At 41.2% G+C, this 13,512-nt stretch overlaps 1 long non-coding RNA gene across 1 annotated transcript in view; it reads right to left on the reverse strand.

The window, feature by feature from the left end:
• Window positions 1–3,332: 3,332 nt before the first annotated feature.
• LOC114808234 overlaps window positions 3,333–13,512 on the reverse strand; it is a 70,901-nt gene continuing 60,721 nt past the window's right edge. Inside the window, exons 2-3 of the long non-coding RNA XR_003756077.2 lie at window positions 7,215–7,286; window positions 3,333–3,875 (exon numbers count right to left, since the gene is read on the reverse strand). This is a non-coding gene — a long non-coding RNA (uncharacterized LOC114808234). The remainder of the gene's footprint in view (window positions 3,876–7,214; window positions 7,287–13,512) is intronic.

Below are 13,512 nucleotides of genomic sequence, written 5' to 3' on the forward strand. Positions count from 1 at the left end.
TACTTCCCAACATCAAATTTTCTTATAGACTTTCAAGTTGTTTCACAATGCCACGTTTGAAGTGTGACTGTGAGCAAGTCACTTAACTTCTCTGTGCCTCAGTTCCCTCATCTGTAAAATGGGGATTAAGACTGTGAGCCCCACGTGGGACAACCTGATTCCCCTGTGTTTACCCCAGCACTTAGAACAGTGCTCTGCACATAGTAAGCACTTAACAAATACCAACATTATTATTATTGTTATTATTATTAAGTGGAAGTTGAAAATGGCTCATGCTGTTCTGTGATCAGGTCAACATTCAGCTCCTCTCATTGCTCTCACCACCTTTAGAGTTTCAGGCCTGCTCACTGTATGATGATATTGTCCAAAATATAGCATGATTTGAGCACAGGAGCAAGTAGGTGTGTTTTACTTAGGTGGTAAACATCATTCCCATTTTCTAGTTGGGCAAAGTGAGTCTTACACTGATGAAGTCACAAATGTTACCCTCATAATATACCTTTAAGAGCTAGGAAAATGTCTAAAGCAGAATGGAAGTGCTGGATAAGAAGGGAGAGCAGATAGCAATATCTGACGTGGAAAAGGTTTTCCATATATTAAACTCATCCCTCCTACTTAAATGGTGAGTCCCATGTGGGACGGGGACCATGTCCAATCTGATTATCTTGTATCTACCCCAGCTCTTGGTGCACTGCTTGGAACATAGTAAGCACTTAACAAATACTAGAATAATTATCATATTAATAAACCAATTACACACACACTTATGGAAACTTTCACGAGCAGAACACAATTCATCTTGTAACTGTGTGAAATAATGCTTTCCAAATAGGGCACTGAATGTAAGAATCCAACTTGTTAGAGACTTCCGGTGAAATCAGTCAGAGCTCAGAAAATGCAACAGGAAGAGTATTTAGCCCCTATCATTGGACCATAGGAACATGAGTTTATAAGAAATGTGATTCCTGCACTATCTAAAATAATCCATCCAGCCTAGTATTCTGTCTCTGCTAGCAGCAACAGGATTTCTGGTGAAATGATGTCACAGTTGCCTTCCTTGAGAAGCAGCATGGCTCAGTGGAAAGAGCACGGGCTTGGGAATCAGAGGTCATGAGTTCGAATCCCAGCTCTGCCACTTGTCAGCTGTGTGACTGTGGGCAAGTCACTTAACTTCTCTGTGCCTCAGTTACCTCATCTGTAAAATGGGGATTAACTGTGAGCCTCACGTGGGACAACCTGATTACCCTGTATCTACCCCAGTGCTTAGAACAGTGCTCGGCACATAGTAAGCGCTTAACAAATACCAACATTATTATTATTCCTTGACATCCATCCTAATTTTAGGAATGTCTACCTCCCCCTCTAGACTGTAAGCTTATTGTGGGTAGGTAATGTGTCTACCAACTCTGTTATAGTATACTCTCCCTAGTGCTTAGTACAATGCTCTGAACACAGCAAGCATTCAAGACATATGATTAATTGATCTAACATTTCCCTCTACATCCCTAACTTTCCCCTCTGCTAAACCTCTTGAGCCATCATTTATCCCATCCTATCTATAACCCGTTCATATTTTCAACTTGCACAAGGTCTTATGGCAACAAATTTCACATGCTTATCATCCTCTGTTGAAGTGTTTCCTTTGCTTGTTTTAAACACACACCCACACCCACATGTGTGTTTTCACTATGCATTTAGCTAGAATGTTGTTAGGTAATCAGGGAACATTTAGACACAGAAAGCCTATTTGGACATGAGATATCATGGGGTCACCTTGAGCTTAACCTGGGAGATTTTCTTAATGTAAGCACACTATGGTCAGGGAAGGTGTCTACCAACTCTGTTATATCGTTATATTGTTATATAAGCACTATTTAAGCACTCTCCCAGTTGGTTATAGTACAGTGATCTGAACACAGTAAGCAGTGAATAAATATAATTGATTGACTGATGAATGCAGGATTTTGCAAAAGTGCAACTCCTATACTTTAGAATCCTGGTAATGAACCCTGGCTGGGGCACTTATCATCTGAAACCTACCCTATATGTGATCATCAAAATCTGATTCAGTTACTCTGACCTTTCTTAAAAAAAAAAAAATCCAAAACTTGCCTGAATTTAAGACTATACTGAAGCTCTTAGTTCATTCATTCATTCACTCTGTTTATCGAGCAGAACACTGGTACTAAATACTTGGGAGAGTACAATACAGTAGAGTGGGTAGATTGCCTCATCACATTTTACTTCATAAGCATAAAGTATTGCCACTGATCCCCTAGCTGACTCCCTGCTTTCAATATAGTTTAATATATTTCAAGAATGTTTTATTAGCGTCACCACACCTGACAAGTTACTCTTCAAATTTCTTCTTGGCCATCTAATGCTTGGCACATAGTAAGTGCTTAACAAATACCATTATTATTATTATTATTACTAATTTCCTGTTTGTCTCTGACTTGGCATTTTTTATGAACTTGTCTACTGATACTCTGGAGAGCTTTATATTCTTTTAAAAAATAATTTTTCCCTCCGATGACCTTTTTAACCCTGTGTGTTTTCTTCAAAAGCCCCCAGATACTAGGAAGTCACTAGTGTATCTTTTCAGCTTTTCTTTAATTAAGGTCTGCATTTCTTCAGTTCCTTATTCTCCAATTAAATACTGTTGGGTTGAGTTTGAGTTCCCTGCCCTGAAAAGAAGATTCAATTTCACCTATTGAATAGTGGCTCTCCCACATATATCCTCTTACACCAGGTACTGTCCACTGTCCAGAATTGTAACCAGTATTTCACCCATTTCTGCCATAATTAATGCTTTCAATTATACATTTTGCCATGGATGTTGCAAGAGAATTAGGGAACGTTTGTCCAACAACACACACAGTGGAGAACACAGGGAAGCATTGTGGCCCACTGGAAAGAGCACAGGCCTGGGAGTCAGAGGACCTGGGTTCTAATCCCAGCTCCGCCACTTGTCGGCTGTATGACTTTGGGCAAGACACTTCACTTCTCTGTGTCCCAGTTACCTCAACTGTAAAATGGGGATTAAGATTGTTAGCCCCATGTGGGACATGGAATATGGCCAACCTGATTAGCTTGTATCTACCCCAGTACTTAGTACAGTGCCTGGCACATAGTAAGCACTTAAGTACTATAAAAAGCCTTTTACAGAAGCATCTTTTGCTCATGCGAGCCAGTGACTCTGCAGTTTAGAACTAAGCATATTATCCTTTTTTGTTGCTTCTAGAATTAGCTATGCCAAAAAAGGATGTGTGGCAGATCTCTTATAAATTATTCAAGGAATCAAATACTTAGTGCTTCAGAATTCTATTTCTATTTGCAATTCATGTTCTTCTACCAACTTTCTATCATTGGAACAAAATAACCAGTCATTTTAATAAGCACTGCAATTACAAGGTCAATTCACTGAAAACTGAGTCCCTTTGAAATGACAGAGCATCTGCCTTTTTATGGATATAGCCATGCGAGGGCTTGGTTTTAAAATCTTCAGAGGAAATAACTTGCAAATGGTGTCCGTAGACTTTGTATTGTTTTCTTTTCCTGAATTCTCCCGAGTTCAACCAGTGATTTCAAGCAGGCTATTCAATTGCAATTAATTACCTTTTCGTACTAATAATTCCGTTTCTCATCTGAGTTAAAGCAGTGCTTCCTTAAGAGGCAAGTAGTTGGTTGTTATATATCCACACAAGTTTCTCTTCTACCAAACTGTCAACACCTTCTCAACCCATCCACCTAGTAGTTGACTCCATTGGAGAGCTCTTGGTTCAGGATGACTTTCTTACTCCTGCTCAGGACTGCTGGTCTCAGGTGGTTAGTGATTGAGCAGGCAGATTTGGAAGTGGCTTCCCTGTTTTTCACTGAAAGAAAGAAGAAGGAAATTGCTGTGAAATAAATATCCCTGTCTTTTCAGGCACTGAGTTAGAAGCCCAGATTGATTTAGAGATGGCAGGAGAATTGTGGTATGCTTCTATTCAGTAGAGAGCTGTAAGTATTCCGGAAATGAGAGATTAACAGAGCTTTCTAACTTGTTGGAACAAGCAAATATAAGTTCCTTCATTAAGCTTGGTCAACTCATTTTCACCCTAAACCCTCTGTTATTAGCAATTCCAGGCTTTTCTGTAGCTGAGACCGAATACAGTGCTTACCATTGAAGTTATTTGGTGGCAAATATCTTTAGCAGGCATTTAAGAGGTCAAGGGACACACACAATGTTTTATGTGGGTTCTAATTCCCCAGGGCACATCTTACAAAAGGATTCAAGTTCCAGGGTTCACCCTTAAGTTCCTTTATTTCCCCAGGGTTCTCTAAGGGAAAGGAAATTCTGAGGTTTATTTTTCTTTTAAAATTCCAAATAATTCAAGATCATACATCTTGAATGTTCCTTTCCTGTGAAATCCTAAAAGAGAATTCACCAAGACTTTTGTGACATGTGAATTGGGCTTCTGAGTGTAGCATTTACAATTGCAATAACTAGAAGAATTTTGTTCAGGTTTACTTTTTCAAAGTCAAGAGAGATGCCTAGCAGACACAACTCTAGAAAAAAGAAAAATAGAAAGAGACATACATACCCAAAGATAGGTTGAGAGATCCAGGTAGAGATGAAATCAGATCCCCAAAAGACAGCTACCAAGTGTGAGATATTAAGTTTATTTTAATAGTTGTGAAGGTTTTACAGGTTTCTACTACATTTTCATTATTAGCCTCACTTTAAAAGTTGCAACCACCAAAGGAGTAACATGGAGTGATTTAGGAACCAAGGAAGACATAATCCCAGTGTTCATTCATTCATTCAATAGTATTTACTGAACGCTTACTATGTGCAGAACACTGTACTAAGCACTTGGAATGTACAATTCAGTAACAAATAGAGACAATTCCTGCCCAGTGATGGGCCCCAGTGTTCAGAAAGCACAATAGAAAACTCCAGTGTGGGCACTGGGTTTTTTTTTGGTTTTTTTTTTAAACACACAACATATATTTGTCTTGGATGCCTTGAGCCCAAAGCCAGTATTCAAGTTGTGCCAGTTTAGCCTGATGAAGATTCATGCTATCTATTGAGATATTTTTCCTGCTACAAGTCTTGCCATTAGTGGGTATGTTCAGACTTGTTTCATCCTTCATGGTATTATGTTTTACATTTTGAAAATGATTTAAGTAATAATAATAATAGTATTTGTTAAGCACTTACTATGTGCCAAGCACTGTTCTAAGCACTGGGGTAGATACAAGACAATCAGGTTGTCTCACGTGGGGCTCACGGTCTTAATCCCCATTTTACAGATGAGGTAACTGCAGCACAGAAAAGTTAAATAGCTTGCCCAAAGTCACACAGCAGACAAATGGCAGAGTCAGGATTAGAATCTATGTCCTCTGATTCCCAAGCCCAGGCTCTTTGAGGCACCCCAAATTGAAATTTGAATTTTAAATTGTAACTTCTTGTTATCTGTTTTATCTTTATGAAAGAAGATTACCTGAGTTTGGAAACACTCACCTTCATGCCAATTTGTCCCTTGTGACATATTAGCTAGAGAAATAAGAGCTTCATTTTCAAGTAGCTTAGGGAATTTCCTTCTGTCAACTATTGCTGCAAAAAGAAATTCTAATCTTGATTAGAATTTCTAGAATTAAAATTAGAATCCCTTCTGCATCACCCTGACTTGCTCACTTTATTCATCCCTCCGCCCAGCCCCAGAGCACTTATGTACATATCTGTAATTTATGTATTTATATTAATGTGTGTCTCCCCCTCTAGACTGTAAGCTGGTTATGGGCAGGGAATGTCTGTTATATGTTATAGTTTAGGGTGTTATTTTTTATATTTTTTTTCATATGTGGGTTTTTTTTAATGGTATCTGTTAAGCGTTTACTATGTGCCAGGCACCGTATTAAGTGCTGGGATAGATACAAGCTAATCAGGTTGGACACAGTCCATGTCTCATCTGAGTCTCACAATCTTAATCCACATTTTACAGAAGAGGTAACAGAGACACAGAGGAGTGAAGTGACTTGCCCAAGGTCACACAGCAGACATAGTGGAACCAGGATTAGAACCCATGTCCTCTGACTCCCAGGCCCGTGCTCTTTTCAATAGGCCACTTAAGGGCCAATTCCCATTACCACCGAAATCTGACCCTTATGGCCCTGAGGTTGAACCAGAAGCAAAATGACCTGGAGGATTCTTGGGGCTGAGTAGAGTGAACCCCACCATCCACCTATCAGCAGTTTATATTATGTAAGGTTCTCACTAGGCACCTCAATTCTCTGTCCCTGTGGGTTGAGCCAGACTCCAGAATTTACCAATTTATTCAACTCATTCTTACTGCCTTTAGTGCTGCAAAGCCTATATAGTTATGGACCAGTGAGCTAGGCTCTGTTCAGCCTCATGCATCATCAGTAAAATTGTCAGCGAGGTTGATATTGTGGAATCTCTCTAATGTTAGAGGCAGAGTGGTCACGGCCAGGCATTCAGGCCCGAGCCGTCGGCAGTGGCGATTCAGAAAGCGGCACACCTCTTGACTAGTGAGTGGAGCAGATGCATTCATGATTTCATGGATTTTGATTTCAAGAGACTGAGAAATGTTCTACACATTGTTGTCAGTCTTCCTCGATTTCATTTGAGCTCCAGTTTTCTTCATTTGGGCACCTGCCATTTAGCTAGATTGGGCAAGGAATGTTCATTTAGGTTTTGGAAATTCCAATTTCCTCTCCAAAGATGAAGGGAAGGTTGTGCAAGTGAAACTGTTTCTTTAAAATAAAAGTAAAATCCAAACAAATAAGCCAAAGAATAGTAAGAGAACTGTGGCAAGAAGTGTGTGGAGCTTTGTTAGATAAAGAATGCCACCTGGTGGAAGAATGGAGGGAAGATGAAATAGTTGATCTTCCCACAAGATAGATGCCAGATCAATCAGATACAGCTGACCTTGCCTGCCTTAAAAGCTAAATACAGAGCTGAAGAATAAATGTTGGCATATCAGTACATTCTGAACCTTGACAGCACAGAAGCTTTATTTAATTTGATCAGTTCACACCAGAGATTTTAAATTGCCTTCAGCAAAGATGTACTGCCACTCACGCCTAGATTTTTGGAGGCTAATGTTATTTATTGTTCAAAAGATAACTATATTTCATGTGATCAAATGAAATAAAGCCAACTCTCGAGACCAAATAACGAGTAAATATGAACACTATTTCCTTACCCTTAAATTATCCTTCACAAGCCTCATTACAAGTCGGTTGGATTATTCACTCCAAAAAACATCTCCCTCTATCTGAAAGAAATGAATAAATGCAATATCACTTGAGTGGAAAAAAAATTACCCCCACTGGTTTCAATTTGGCTGCCTGATTAACAGCCTATTTCTATCTAACAGGTGCGTTATCCCTTATAAAAAGTCCTACCAGTGACAGAAATTCAAAGAAACATAATCACATGTAATTCACCTGCTGCTCCATCAAGAAGATAATGGCCATATTAATTCAGTGGAAAGTTGATTTTCCAAACTAATCGAGACCAAATTCAATTCCAAAAACCAAACGAAATCGGGCCTAGCCATCTGGATGGCAGGTCACTTAACTTTTTCCCCCTAGCCTTGGTTTGGTTAACCAGTAGGGTTGAGATGACTGCTGAAAACTGCCTAGAACCCAAGCAGGGTCCCTGGTGGGGACATCAAGAAGTTGCATCCGGCATGAAGTCCCAGCATCTTGAGGGCAAACAGGGTGAGTCCAGCCCCCAGCACTGTGGCCCCAGCCCTCCCTCAAAGACGATTCTGATCTTGGGCAGGATTGAACTGATGCAGTCCGCAAGAGAGGGGAGGGCCTCCCCTAGCTCTATGGCCTTGAAACCCAGCCAGGGCCAGAGGAGTCTGTGGAGCTGGCAAAGTGGTTAAGTGGCAGTAGAACTCTACTTAATCCAAGGGAACCTTCCATGCCAGCACAGTCTCCTTGGTTAGATTGTCTTAGGGTGGTGGTCCCAAACATTCCTCCCCCTGCCTTCCCACTTTACCTTCCCTGGTCTTTCCCGGTCCTAACTCTCCTGTTGAAATGAAAGACTGACACCTTTATTCCTTAATGACCTGTCTCTCTGTGACTCAATTTGCATGTCTAATCAATTACTAAACACATGGCTAAAAAAAAATCTATTTTTTAAAAATCAAAGTGACTTTATATTAATAATGTTGGTATTTGTTGGTATTTGTTAAGTACTTATTATGTGCAGAGCACTGTTCTAAGCGCTGGGGTAGATACAGGGTATTCAGGTTGTCCCACTTGAGGCTCACAGTTAATCCCCATTTTACAGATGAGGTAACTGAGGCACAGAGAAGTTAAGTGACTTGCCCACGGTCACACAGCTGACAAGTGGCAGAGCTGGGATTCGAACCCATGACCTCTGGCTCCCAAGCCCGGGCTCTTTCCACTGAGCCACGCTGCTTTCCCTACCTTATCCTACCTTATCCTCTAATACACATACACACACAAACATGCACACGCATGTGCAAAATAAAATTAGTTCAATTTGTTTTTCCCACAACCTAGGGAAAAAAGGCCTTGGCTGCTGTTATAGTCTCTGTAATCACAGTTTCTACCTTTAGGGCCTAAATTCTGCTTTCATTAACTGATTAGTAATTCTTGGACAGTTTTGATAACACAACTGCACCATGCATTTTTTTTTACCATATAGTTAGCACTGGCTGCTATTTTAAGGTTTACAAAGGCACAAGTGATTTCATGGCCCTCCAGCTTCAAGCAGACCAGCAGGTAAACAGAGCCAAGGGGATGGTAGTTTCTCTAACAAATTCATGGCAAAAAATGTTCTTCATCAGTTCTGAACTACCCTAAGGGTGAGATGGACTTTTTCCTTCGACTTTTTCCTTCTCCTTCTTCCTTCTTGGGAAGTCAACAAAGCTGGGAGCTTGGAGAAGAATCTGTGAGAAGTAAGCATATGGAAATAGCTCTCAATCACCTTACCCCTCCTATCTCACCTCACTATTTTTCTACTACAACCCAGTCTGCACACTACGCTCCTCTAATGCCAACCTATTCACTGTACCTCAATCTCATTTATCTCATGGCCGAAGCCTTGCCCATCTACTGCCTCTAGCTGGGAGCTCCCTTTCCCTTCATAGCCAACAGACGATAACCCTCTCCACCTTCAAAGTCTTATTAAAATCACATCTTCTCCTAGAGGCCTTCCCTGAGTAAGCCCTCATTTCCTCTTCTTCCACTCCCTTCTATGTTGCCCTGGAACTTGGATTTGCACCCCTTATTCACCTCACCCTTAGCCCCACACCACTTATATACTTGTCTATAATTTACTTATTTATATTAATATTTGTCTCACCTTCTAGACAGTAAGCCCCTTGTGGGCAGAGAACATGAGTACCAATTCTGATATACTGCACTCTCTGAAGCACTTAATATAGAGCCCTGCACACAGTACATGATCAATAAATACAGTTGATTGACTGATTGATTACCCAGCACAGAAGCCCATTGGGCAGCCAACAAGAACCCTCAATTAATTACTGGATTAGTTACTGAAATTGGAGATGTACATGACATCATGTGCACTATGTTAGGCACCAAGGTTAACATGATAACATCAAATGGAACATTTCACACAAGTCCACTCAAATCTATATTGTTGCTGAGGTTACTCCTGACCCCTGCAGAGTTGTTTTGTTTCCTTCCCAGGTTCCTGGGAACACGGACCCTGCTTCCAAACCATGAGAGTTAGCAGAAGGTACCAAGGCAAAGGAAAGCTAGGTGCTTAAAATAAAAGTACCAGATACTGTACCAATTTTTTTATGGTATTTGTTAAGCACTTACTATGTGCCAGGTACCATACTAAGCCATGGGATAGATACAAGCTAATCAGGTTAGACACAGTCCATATCCCACTTGGGGCTCACAGTGTTAATCCCCATTTTATAGATTAGATAACTGAGGCACAGAGAAGTGGAGTGATTTGTCCAAGGTCTCACGACAGACAAGTTGTGCAACTGGTGTTAGAACCCAGGTCCTTCTGACTCCAAGGCTCATGCTTTATCCATTAGGTCATGCTGCTTCTCTTATTCAATGCCATACCCATCCCAGGTGGAAAACAGACCAGCTAAAACCTGGACAGATGGCCACCTAAGTGGCCATACCAGGGTAACCTTATTCCCAGCCCAGGCCCTCAGAAATACCACACACTGGGAAAATCTGGGAGTTGAGTCTGCCCACAGCATAAGAGAGATGATCCTTGAGGCTGAGGAGAAACACTGAGCAACTGTTCTGGAGAGATGTCCCTGGTCCCTGGAACCAAAACCACCCTCGGGTCTGAGAGCAGCAGCCTGCCTGGTGGCACTAATAGGAATTCTATTATGTGGTATAAGCACTTACCATAATGGAGCCTGAGCCCCAGAGGACAGGTCCCCCTACACTGTACCACACCCTTTCTCTAAAGCCCTCAGCTTGGGCCTCCTCTTTCTCCTCCCCTAGCAGGCATGGCCACTATCCTGCTACTTCTCCTCTGCCTCATCTCCATCTTCCTCCTCCTCTTCCTCCTGCTTGGTGAGTAATGTAAATATGTAAAGAACTTGGCTATGAAGAGGTTATTTGTTTCCTTGTAGACTCAGTGGGTCAAAGAAGAGCTTTAGTGGTGAGAAAATCAAGGCAGCAAGTGAATACAATCACTTGGAATAAGTTTGGACAGGAAGCACTTAGTTCAGTGCTCTGCACACAGTAAGTGCTCAATAAATACCGTTGATTGAATGGCTTGGATATGGAACAAAAGCAAAGGGAGCTGTGTGATCCAGATTTGGGTTTTAGCTCTGCTTTGAATTTAATCATGTCCGTGGTTGGGCCACGTCTGCTGCCGCCACCCCAGACAAAAAAGAGGCAGAGTTAAAACCAAGGTGTCTCAGTCCTGGCTCCTTGGGAGAGTTTGTGCCAAGCCAAGGCAATCTCCTCCATAATCCCCCACCCCCACAGCTGCCTCCCCTCCGGAGACAGAAAAGACATGGAAGGGGGCTCCAGGAGGAGTGTCAGCCAATCAGTCAATCATATTTATTGAGTGCTTACTGTATGCATAGCAGTGTACTAAGCACTTGGAAGAGTACAATATAACAATAAACAGATATATTCCCTGCCCACAACAAGCTTACAGTCCAGAGGGGGAGACAGACATCAATTCAAATAATACAATTACAGATATATACATAAGTGCTGTGGTGTTGGGAGAGGGGAAGAACAAAGGATGATACAAAAGGGAGTGGGAGACAAGGAAAGGAGGGCTTAATCAGGAAAGGCCTTTTGGAGATGTGCCTTCAATAAGGCTTTGGTGGCCGGGGCTGGGGGGCGGGGGAGGGGAGGAGGGGGCACAGTAATTGTCCCTCGGATATGAGGAGGGAGGGCATTCCAGGCCAGGGGCAGGATGTGGGCGAGAGGCCAGCAGTGAGATAGATGAGACTGAGGTACAGTGAAAAGGTTAAAATTGGGGGAGCAAAGTGTGCGGGCTGGGTTGTAGTAGGAGAGTAGTGAGGTGAGGTAGGAGGGTGGTGATGTAGTGGTGTCAATGGAGGGGTCCCAGAGGCCACTCCGGGAGAAGTAGAAGCTATGTTCACCAGAATGGCCCACCTCTCTCTTTCATGGCTCTGCCCCGTGGTCACTAGGTCGGGTACTAACATAGTTTAAACAACTTAGAAAACGGATGAGACAGCAAGAAACTACAGCCGTTTTCCAGCTCAACTTGTAGGACTTTGCCAAATGAAGGGCTCGTAGTTCATAATGACAGTAATCCTTCTGAGAACCTAGATGAAGCCCCCTGTAACAGAAAACTTTGATCAGTTTGCACACAAATTTATCTGTATGCCCTCATTTACTGCCAGATCTCCACAGGCAAAGGTTATTGCATAATGCTTTCAATACTATCCCCTAGAGAGATTTCTTAATTATATATCCTGTCTGACATTGTGGCCTTCTTTGAAGGTTTAACTTCTCCATATATTTCATCTGTGCATTCATTATGTTATCTCTTATCAGTAGATAGTAGTTCAACATAGAAGAACCCAGTCCTATCATGAGAACAATGTTAAATGAATATATTTACATTTTGTGTTATCATAGCAACTGCATTTCTAAATCTCTGCAAACTTGAAAGAAGAAGCCTTTTCACAATGATATGATCAAAAAACACATCAGAGAACAAATGTGCTAAGCTGTTAGTGAAATGTTCAAGTTAAAATGAAAATACCCGGACCTAAAAGATTATACCCACCAAGTGAAATAAGCATAATGATTACAAACTAATTATGTCATTTATGTATATTCGGGATTGCTTTATTGTTTTCCATTTCAAAAGGCTCCTGATCTCAAATGTAGATATACTCTGTGTTATCTTTAATCACATCTTTAATCACATATTTTTTGAATTTGTTTATGGCTTTTTAGAACTTTCACTCTCTGGAGCACTAAAAGTGTTAGATAAATAAGTCAAGATGATTTTCAAACTAGGGAGGTGAAGTGAGCAATTTAAGAACTAATTGCTTATTGCAGCAACAACTCCCTATATCCATTTTCCTTAGTTTCCAGGAAATAATTGAGCTCCAAAATCTCTCTCTGTGTGTCTTTCTCCACCCACCCCTTCTCTTCCTCTCTCTTTTCTTTCCCCAACCTTCCCTTGCTCCTTCCCCTCCATCTCCCCTCTTCTCTCTCTTTCCATTAAAAGAAACCCTTTTGACTGTTTGATATGCATACCTGAAACAAGTTAGCTTGATCATTAAGGAAAGGTTTCGTGCAATCAAGTTATTAGTAATTCGTGAAAAAACTAATGCATAGATTGATTAAATATCCTTGGAGGCCTTATCTTTGGTTCTGTTAATACTTTCTGACCGTGGGTTATTTTTTAAAGTTGTTTACTACTTTAGTTTACTGGAGTTAAAGTATTCAAACACCTTAGAAGAGGAAGCAGACTAAATGGAGCTTCAAATCATGAATAAATAATCTCTTTGAGTTGAGTGTGTGTGTTCAAGGAGAAGTAGAGAGAGAGGGAGGGAGGGAGGGAGGGAAAGAGAGAGAGAAAGCAGTGGGAAAGATAATCAGAAAAATATCCCTCACATGAGATTATAAACTGCTTCTCAGAATTATACAAGCTGTAGGGATGGGCAAGGTTTTGCAGTAATTCACACCTAGAATGCCCTGTTCACATCCAGGGATCTCCATTGGTAAAACAGAGCTGAATGCTTCTTCTCTGATTTCGGCTACTTTGGCAGTTCATTGTTCAATGATGCTAGGATAGATGAGAAGCTAGAAAATAATATCGAGAAGGTCTAATCTGGGTTCTAGTCCCAGCTATACCACTTGTCTGCTGTGTGACCTTGGGCAAAGCACTTAACTTCTCTGTGCCTCAATTCCCTCATCTGTAAAATAGGGATTATGTCCATGTGGGTCATGGACTGTGCCCAATTTGATTGTTTTATATCTACCCCAGTGCTTACTACAATGCCTGGCACATTG

Source organism: Ornithorhynchus anatinus, chromosome X5 (assembly GCF_004115215.2).
Source record: "Ornithorhynchus anatinus isolate Pmale09 chromosome X5, mOrnAna1.pri.v4, whole genome shotgun sequence".
Lineage (NCBI taxonomy): Eukaryota > Metazoa > Chordata > Mammalia > Monotremata > Ornithorhynchidae > Ornithorhynchus > Ornithorhynchus anatinus.